The sequence below is a fragment of the Montipora capricornis genome, chromosome 2 (genome assembly GCF_036669925.1).
Source record: "Montipora capricornis isolate CH-2021 chromosome 2, ASM3666992v2, whole genome shotgun sequence".
Taxonomy (NCBI): domain Eukaryota; kingdom Metazoa; phylum Cnidaria; class Anthozoa; order Scleractinia; family Acroporidae; genus Montipora; species Montipora capricornis.
In genome coordinates, this window is record NC_090884.1 from 24,224,330 (window position 1) to 24,231,829 (window position 7,500).

Consider the following 7,500-nt stretch of genomic DNA (forward strand, 5'->3'; position numbering starts at 1 on the left):
TATCGTGGTATATTTGTACTCATTTTGTGAGTTTTCTGTACAATAGCCAATAGCCAATACAGTTGGATAATAAATATATCTTGTATTTTTAGGAGTCTCGCTGTATTTTGGTGAGCCCGTAGGACAAGTCAAAATACAAGCTTAACTTACAACTTGCCTCCTTGTGTGACAAACTATCATTTTATTTCAAAACTTTGCATTACATGTAAGGAAAACAAAGATGGAATATTGGAAAATTCTTTATTATAAGGTCTAGAGAGATAGTAACAACGATGATCTTAATTTTCGGGCAATTTATTGGCTACTTTTAACATCACATGGTGCAAACTCACAGACAGTTTCATTTTCAGGGGAATAACGCGAAAACTGCAAGGTTCTTTTATTCCTCCTGGCTCAACTTTAAGGATATCTATTTTTTAAGCTTCTGTACTTTTGTCACTTGCTATGTAAACATGTCTTTTAGTGTTTAGAGTAAATAAAGCATTATTGTTGTTGTTGTTGTTGTTGTTATCAAGAAATAACCCCCGTTTGCATGAATATTTGCCCTAGGCCTGTGAAATGCTATAGTGATCACTTCCGTTGAAAAGAAACAAAGTCGGCAGAAAAAAGACATCATGGAAGAAAAACAAACTCATTTTCTGGAGTTTGGTGATAGTAACATTAAAAAGTTGGTTGCAAATGCTGTTCCGGAAAGTACAAGAAAGTCAACAAACCATGCTGTCAACATCTTTGAAGGTGAAGAAAGTTATGAGCAGACTTTAGAGATTTAATCCCATGCAAACTTAAACTGAGTCATTTTTTAGAGTAGAGAATTTAATACACTGTGGTTACTAACTACAAAATTAACCAACCATTCGAAGGAGAGAAAAATTCCAGCTGCAATTGAAAACACTGTCATCCAGACTTTGCACATTGTCTCTCATGGTTGAATTAAATTTCTTTTTCAGTAAGCAAAAAAGTGCCTTGTTTTCGACTTGCAGTGACAATTAAAATGATTGGATTTTCTTCTGACACTGACAGGATTTCTTTCTAGCCAAAATTTTAACAGTGCATCAAAAAATAGGCATCGCCATCACATTCAACACATTCAACACTGGATTTTACGAGAGATGTTTTGCAAGAGATGAAAATTAATGTCAGGTAAACCGCTTTCTGGCTTGCTTGGTGCATATTTCATCTGTCGCAATTTGTGAAAATGTACATGTGTCCGTAACTTTTAATATTATTTATGATCTAAGTCTACTGTCAGTTGTCAGGGGTACCCAACAACAATCTTCGGTGAAATATGTGTTCGAGAGAGTCTAACTGTTCTAAGAATTTCGGTTCTAGATTTCCAAACAGTTATGTATTTCTTTCCTAAAACATTACCTAAAAGATTCGCAACCAGGGAAAAATAGTTCCTTCCGTTTTCTAACGGGGTATTTTTGCAATTTTTGACAGTTAGAAAGGTCACCTGACAGTTTCGGATGAGCAAGTGGTTCGAAATGAAGATATGATTCCCCAAAGTTTTCGGACACTTCAATTTTCAGCTAACATATCCGAACAGATTACATTCTTCTAGGTGATAAATACATCTCTTCAGACAGTCTTTACAAATTACAAGGAGCCTAGAAATATCTCTCAAAGGCTTTTTGCTTAATATGCTCGTTGGGTGCCTTTGTACTGTTGAAGCGAAGCGAAACGAATCCTACGTAATCACACACAAAAGACAACCAGCTGAATAACAATGACCTCTAACATACAAAAATGTTAATATGAACACAGGGAAATTACAAAAGTGCTTATTGTTGGAAATAGATACAAATGCTTGACGGATGATCCGTTTCATAGTCACAAAAAGTGGATTTCAAAACATACCTTCCTCATCCTTGTGGCGGGCGTAGCAGGCGGTTTGGTGATCGTTTTTGATGGCCGCGCGAAAACCTGGACTGAAGTCAAAGAGCAAGCGAAGGGGGAGGGTGCGAGGAGAAGGAGCGAGAGGAAAGTTTTGAGGAGCTGAACGGCAAGGGCGAACAATAGCGTTTCACGCTCTGCACGTGCGATTTTCATTTTTTCCATTTCTTATCCGTTGTCAGCGAAAAAACAGCGACCTTCAGATTGGAGTAGGAGCCTTCTGTACTGGGCACGCCCATTACAGTAAATGAACAAAAATTGTGCGTGCTCAGAACTGAAAACTCGAACTTGTAGTCGTCCTCGTACTCCAATCTGAAGGTCGCTAACAACACGAGATAACCAAATTTGACGTGTTTTGAACTTGAGGACGTTAGCACTCGAGTTCGGGGGTGCTTTCCTTTTGTATGGAAAAACCGAGGAGAATTTTCTGCGTAAAAGGAACTGAACAAATTTCCTCAATCAAAATATGGAACGGGTCAAGTGTGTTCCTTTTGAGACTTTCTTTTCTTTTTTTCTCAAGAGACTGAATACTAATCTTATAGAATAACAAACAAGGCTGCCGGATTTTCGATCATTACTTCCGTAAGTGGTAATTCTCACCTGAAGCTGTGTAGCCTGCGAAAGTATTTCCGGCGCTCGTTTCTCTCCCCCGGAAGAGAGATTGCACTACCACAAAAACAGCAAATTATTATCGAAGTCGCGGGAAAAAATACATGGAGAGCTTCCTTAGAGCCAAGCGAAAACATCTGGATGGTTTTTTTGGCAATTGTGAAGAATATTCATGTCAAAGAGAGGTTAACGTCTCAGTTGCTGTGTTATGACATTAGTATTCCACGTGGCGTGATCAAACCTTCGGTCGGAAACGTGTTTCCGCTCTCAAAATTACCTCCAGAACCTTTTTGCGTAGAATAAGCTTTTAGAACGATGTTCTTGTTTTCTCCGTAGGCTACACCGATGCCAAAACAAAAGGGCCCGGTTCCTCGAAAGCCGATTAACTTAATCCAGGATTAGCGTAAACTTTTGTTTCACGTTTTCAACTTTTTGGTGAAAGTTTCTTTTGCTTATTTTTGTTTTTCAAGATTGACGTCTTCTCATGTAAAGTTCTGCCGAAAATCTGCGTTGAACAGCATTTGGGAGTAGAGAAATAAACTGCTTGGTTAATTTTTAATCTTAGATTAGCATTAATCGGCTTTTGAGGAACTGGGCCCAGGGCATCAAATTTCCCTTAAGGTAGCTATCTTGGACCAGGAAGAACGGTGGTTCGAGCGAGGTGTGAAAGAGACTATTTGGGAGAGTGTTGAGGCACCCAGCCTCAACAAAAAGGGGGGCCTCCGCTTCAAACTATCACACGCATTGGAGAAGTTGCTACGCAACATTCCGCGCCGTCTGTCATGTGACTAGTCACGCGTATTGCATGACCAGTCATGACTCCACCATTGGCCTCATGAAGTCCGATGGTTTGGGACGAGACATCGTCAAGTTTAACATATAAGTATAGTACAATATTTAATCCTTTTTTTATTCTTTCAGTAATACCTACTATCACATTTCATTCTCAGAGGATACCTCGCAATTCGCAGGAATTTTGTGAAAAGAATATGTTTGACATCTGTCAACGCGTAACTCAATGCCCGAACTTGCCCGAAATGTGTTGACTTTTCGTGAAGTCGCTGAAAAAAATCATAAAATATTCACAGATCGAAATTTGAAATTTGAATCTGTTTTGCTCGAGAATTCGACGAAGAGGAAAATGCAATCTCGTTCCCAGAGCCCGTGATCTTCTGGTCGGCGGCCAAGATTCAGAGCTCTGGGGATTCAATTCGAGGGACGACTCTAATTGGTTGTTCTTTTTGTCTCATTTAGCATGCGTAAAAGAAAAATTAACAGAGCTGGGTGGGCATAGACGGTTTCCACGCAAAGCACCCCGCTAGCAGAGGTCTCTGACGGCGACAACAAATAAACGAGACTTTTATTTGTCGCCGTCAGAGACTTATACTAGCAGAGAATTTACAAGTTAAATGTTACAAATAGATATTAGAGGTAAAAGTTGCCAAACAAAATTCTGCCGCTGCTGTTGCAAAAGTTTGACTGCGTATAATCACCATGCGCCGTTGTTCGGAGGAAAGTCTTGGGACGAAATAATTGGAAAATTCCTTCTAGAGATAACTGGGATCGAAGCCCGCCAAAACGGTGGATTCTCGCAGTATGTATTTCGGCAATATTCCGGAAAAATAAAAGTGTTTGCACAACTTAAAGCTCTCTGCGTGGATCCTGACAAAAAGTGACGCGATAAAAGTACTAAAGTGGCAGACTTACGACAGAAAAGAGGGAAAAAGCCGTTGAAGAGAACTCTTCGGGTCCAGCAGAATCGCCGCTAATAGAATACATGAGCACTAAAAGCAGAAGCCCAGTTTTAGGCTTCCCCCACAGCTCCAAATTTTGCAGTGGGCTTAAACGTTCACGGGCGTGGGCAAGGAGATTGAGGTAAATGGCACTAACTTTGTTGCGTGCGTGGCTATGTTTGTTTTAAGGTTGTTATGCAAATTTTTACAGAGAAAATTCAAAGGCAAAAAAAATTATCTACCGAAAGATCGTTAAACATTCTTTATTTTTGAGCGTTTATTTGGGCAAAAAAATGCCACACTTAGCGAGAAATAATATCTTACGAAGATAGCTTACTTTGAGAATTTCGAGGGAAAATTGCCTTCGGCTTTACAAGAGTTGAATGTTTCAGCAGTCACAATCACTATCGACGGCGTCAATGCCCTATCTACATGACAATTTTAAAATTTCAACATAATTGTTTAGGGACATTACATTTCCCCTTATAGCTGGAAGTACCAGAAACTGAAGTATATATTTGAGACAAAAATACAATAACGTGGTAATCGCATTGACTTTTGGTTTTAAAACTCCAAAATGAACAGTTTAATTTATCGCCAAACTCTTCCTGACGATTTCATTACACATAAAAACCAAAGGGAGGGGGGGGGGGGGGGGGCCTACAAGACGACTAACTTGCACTGAGAAAACAGAGTAATGTCTGGAACAACCATGCCCCTGCACCCTTGGTAGAATATGCCCAGACCGGCAGTAAATTGCAGAAAACATTCTCAACCCTTTCTTTCCTAGTAGTGGCGAGAGGAAAAAAAAATATCACAAATATAATAAACAAATAGTACTATGCTCACGTTCTGCCAAAGAAATTTCATTTCAATGAAAAAAGCACAGGATCTAGTCCACAAGTAATTTAGAGTGAGAATTCAACTCCCCGTAACTCAGTCTAGGAGTAAAATAATTAAGATGCTCTATGGGACGGGTGCGTAAGGTTCCAAGGCGACGCACTATAATCTACTATTACTGCTAGTTCTAAAAATAAAGGAGGAGATGACCGGCAAAATGTTTTCTGTGGAAGTAATCACACTTTTAAGTAGTATCATCGTATCATCGATTACCAGATTAAAGAAGCTGAAGGATTAGGGCTCACGAAAATCTCGGTGCCGGCTGGAAGATGTATCCATTGGGAAGTTCCAGCTAGTTATCGCAGCGGCAGACGATACGCTGGACAAGGGATTTCTCAAGGTGCTGGAGGGGCATTCCAATAACTTCCAAGAAAGATTGTCGGCTATCGTTATTGACGCATCGCACAAAGTAAAAACATGAACAGCCTCGTTAGAAAAAGTCACGGAGAGAAAGCATCAAAGTAAGACTATTTTCAAAAAAATAAAACTCGTTGTCAATTAAAGCTTTCTCAAAAAATGTATTGAACGCTAAAACAAAGTGACAATTGATAATTTTCTACAAAAGTATTCAAGTTTGATAAATTGTTTTGCAAAGCTGCAAAAGGTCATTAAGTTTTTCTTATTTTGTTGACCACAATGAAATCCTCGACAAAAGGGCTTGCGGCCATTTTGAAAAAACTACTTAGGTGAAACTTTTTAAAAAGGCCAAGAAGATTTATTCCTTTTATGGCTGGATTTTGACGAATGCCAATTGTGCCATTTGTGGCAGTTGAACCTTTCCCATGACTTCTATTAGTTTCTCTCCACAGGTGCCCTGTTACTTCACAGATATCAGTACCGATATATCGGTCCGCACTGTAAGTTACAGATCCTCGTTTTTTCGCGGAAACTAGGTCCGTAAGTTACAGTACGGACCCTCAAAACTCGGTTACTGAACAATTGTTCACCGAAGTGGAGGTGAAGAGTACTTGGATAATCACCTCCGAGTTAGCCAATCCGCGCGCTGGGAGAGCACTATTCACTTGAGTGGTATCAGAAGCACATAACCTCGAGCTTATGGTGGTATATAATAATTAACAACTATTCACTGAAGTGGAGGTGGCTAGTGGTGGATATAATATCCACCACTAGCCACCGACCCTGAGGTGAATAGTTGTTTTAGTATATACTTAAAAAGTGAGATAATATAACACAAATATATTATTTTAAGTTATCTATTCATGCAACAATTACAATATTTTCGGGCGCAAATCTCGCGCTAAGATATTGAGTAGCCAATAAGAGTGAGGGTTCAACGCTATCCACTGATTTAGTATATACTACCGGTAATAAGAGATATAGATCTCAACGCTATGGCTCTGCATTGTGAATGCTCGTACAGATGTCTTTGCACTACGACCCGCGCTTTTCCAGTTCATTTCGCAGTTGGGCTATTTTTAAAACTGGCGGAAAAGCGATAAGCTTCGAGAAAACGCCGAGGGTGCTAAGGTATTAAACGCATACCAAGATCTTTAAATCAAGGAGACAAAAGTTTTGGGGGCCGCACTGTACTTCAAAATGCGACCGGTCAAATTAACCAATCATAGAGCGCATTCTATCTTAGTACTTTAACCGTCAGTAACCGTCTACTATGGGTAGGATTAATTTATACAAAATAATGCTAGTAATGAATTAATAGAGCAGAGCCATTGGCTAATTGCAAATTGCTGTCGTCAGCAGAACATGTGGTTCTAAGTCTTTCAGTAGCTTTGGTTTCCAACCCATCCCTCCCTCCATTGTTATTTTGAAACAAGGGGGTTGTTGTTCGGTTCAAGTTCCTTCTCATTTCCTTGTCAATTAATTGCTGAACACCATTTTGGTGTGATAATAGTGAACCGTCACTTATTGTCCTATTCGTGCTCACTCTTTAGGGTAATACACAATCGGATCTACTAACTCTGTCAATTTCATCTCGATCTTTCGCAGATTAGACACTCAGTTCTCAGCACGGTAATGAGAATTGATGAAAAACAATTTTCACAACCACGAAATGAGATTGAGAAATAAGTTGGTTTCAGATTTAGTCCAATTTCAAAGCACTTGAATGGTTCTTCAAACTTCAATCGATTCGTGATTTAAACAAATGTTAACTGGTTACTATAGGAAAATTGAGGAACAATTTTTCTTACCTTCAAAAATTTTATTGGAAGGAACCTGTAAAGCTTTTTAATTTTGATGCAATTAGCCATCTTGTTTGCCGAAATTCATGTACTGTGTTTTTGTCTTGGTCAACGATCTATTAAACATTAAACCATTTTCTGTTTTCTACTTAAGACCTTAATTATTTGATTTTTTTTAACCTCGATAAAATCAGTTAATGCTACTT